Genomic DNA, 2,500 nt, shown 5'->3' with positions numbered 1-2,500 from the left:
TGTATATATGTATGCTGATCTCTTATTTTATTTGTGTTTTTTTAATCTGCATGCATTGGTGTGCTTTTTGTATTTATGTATTGAGTCTATTTTTTATACATTGTACTATGGATCTTCATGTGTCCTGAATAAAATCATATATATATATATTTATACCATAGTCTGTGTGAATACTCTATTCTGATTGGCTGGAGTACATTCCATGGGTGTGGATTAACTTCTGATGTATGGACACCTAGATGGAACTGTTTACATTCTGTCCACAGCGTCGCCGGCTCGCCGCTGATTAAACAGTGTTGATAAGGGATTTGGGATTTATAAAGCCTAAAATATCCTGCCGTGCAATAGCCTCTGGACACCACAGGATGGCGCTCGAGTCGTAACACAAGAGCTGTAGTAACGATAGTAGTACAATAAAGTGGCTAAACTTAATGTCCTCTGGTTAAACGTCAATGGTTATATCGTTAAAAAGGTGAGTAAGACCCCTGTTTAATTTGACAAAAGGTTTGTAACTGAGTTTACATGTGTTTAGCCACCAAAGACCGGCTTCACTGTCTATCTGGACATAGGCTACTGCTGTCAGTCAGTCACTGCCTCACGTAACTTCAGGCTGTAGCCCGTAATACACATGTTCGCCAGTCACATTCTCCGTGAAATGCGTTATTTATTTTGGGGGAAATGCTTTGTTAGCTCGGTGGAACTGTTGTTAAACATGTTGGGTGATTACATTTACTGTTTGTACAGCGTGCGCAATGTTTTTTGACTTTGTATATTGCTAGCATAACAGTAGGTCTGTGGCTAACAGCTGCCGCAGTCTCCCGTTGCTCGTATTATCCCCGGTCCGACTTCCCAGTACAATTTGAACGCACCGTTAAAGCCAAATTATGTCGTTGCCAGGTCGTATCCTTGGTTGTTCCTATTGACTGGAGTACTGAACTACGTTTTCATTACATAAGAACCTTATGGGTTTGCAATGGGTATTCCAGTTATTATACGAGGTCTCGGGCGTTGCTGTGGAAACAAGTTGTTATTCGTTCGAAACAAATCTAGTTTCGTTCAAAAAAAATCTAATTTGATCGCAAAAAGGCATGAAAATATAACTGAGTGGTCTAATTATTATTTTTATTAGTAGGTGACTATGGTATAAGCGGGTTAATGCCCTTCGAGGTGTCCATGTATCATGTATTAATGGACTTCGTGAAGGCAACTGTCCTCCGCTGCGCGTCGGACAGTTCTCGCCTCCACGGTGTCCATTAACTCCTGATACCTTGACACCTCGTCGGGCATTAACCCTTACATATATATACATATATATATATATATATATATATATATATATATATATATATATATATATATATATATATTAGTGGTGGGCCGTTATCGGCGTTAACGTGCTGCGTTAATGCAAGACTCTTATCGGCGATAAAAAAAATATCGCCGTTAATCTCTTATTCCACCTCCTGTTCGGCTCAGGGGAGATAATAATAGCCGGGGGCCGTTGTTGACACTTGAGGAGCCTTTATTCTCTCACACACCCGCCGCTCTCTCTCTCCATCACTTGCCCACGACACAATCGGGTATTGGAACGCAGGGTGGGTGTGTGTGGCCACCGGTCGCCACGTGACTATAAGTTTCCAAGTTTTAAACACTTCTATCTCTTCAACGTCAACGTCACCGTACCCGAATCCTAAATATCCCCATAGCAGACGCTATATTTCATCGGGGGGGAAACTTTGTTTTGCGCCACAGTTCGGCCGTAATGCTGCTGCACACACACACAGACACAGGCGCACACACACACGCTGCATGACAGAGACGAGGGGCGCTACCAAAAAGACGAGAGGAGCGGTTGGAGCATTTGGAGCGTTTAGAGACACATGCGTGCACATTTATTTACATAAAATCGCAATCGCAGTCATTTGTGCAGTTATGTAAAATGTTTCACTAAGGAAAATTACAGAAAAAGTAACGCACAGTGACTTTGATGAGTAATTTTAATCTGATTACTGGTTTGGAGATAGTAACGCGTTAGATTACTCGTTACTGAAAAAAGAGGTCCGATGCCGGTTACTCGTTACTAAGTAACATCTTGTTGAACATTATTTATTTTCATCACCAATTATCATAGTAGAACAGCTTCCTCAAGCAGTTTGTGATGCATGTTGGAAACAGGAGATGAGCCCCTGGTCTGATGCGCCACCTGGCTTGAGAAACACGTTCTCAAAGACTTACTTTGAGTCATTATTTAGGAGCACAAAGACTTACTTTGAGTCATTATTTAGGAGCACAAAGACTTACTTTGAGTCATTATTTAGGGAGCACACAGACTTACTTTGAGTCATTATTTAGGAGCACACAGACTTACTTTGAGTCATTATTTAGGAGCACAAAGACTTACTTTGAGTCATTATTTAGGAGCACACAGACTTACTTTGAGTCATTATTTAGGAGCACACAGACTTACTTTGAGTCATTATTTAGGAACACACAGACTTAC

At 41.0% G+C, this 2,500-nt stretch overlaps 1 protein-coding gene across 1 annotated transcript in view; it reads right to left on the bottom strand.

The window, feature by feature from the left end:
* LOC307270376 (adenylate kinase 8-like) overlaps window positions 1–2,500 on the bottom strand; it is a gene marked incomplete at both ends in the record, with an annotated part of 16,274 nt that overhangs the window by 3,560 nt on the left and 10,214 nt on the right. The gene's annotated exons all lie outside the window — the stretch shown is intronic.

This window comes from Ammodytes marinus (genome assembly GCF_949987685.1).
Source record: "Ammodytes marinus genome assembly, contig: scaffold_410, whole genome shotgun sequence".
In the NCBI taxonomy this organism is placed as follows: domain Eukaryota; kingdom Metazoa; phylum Chordata; class Actinopteri; order Uranoscopiformes; family Ammodytidae; genus Ammodytes; species Ammodytes marinus.
Note: the sequence above shows the minus strand (reverse complement) of the source record. Positions and strands in the feature narration are given on the sequence as shown.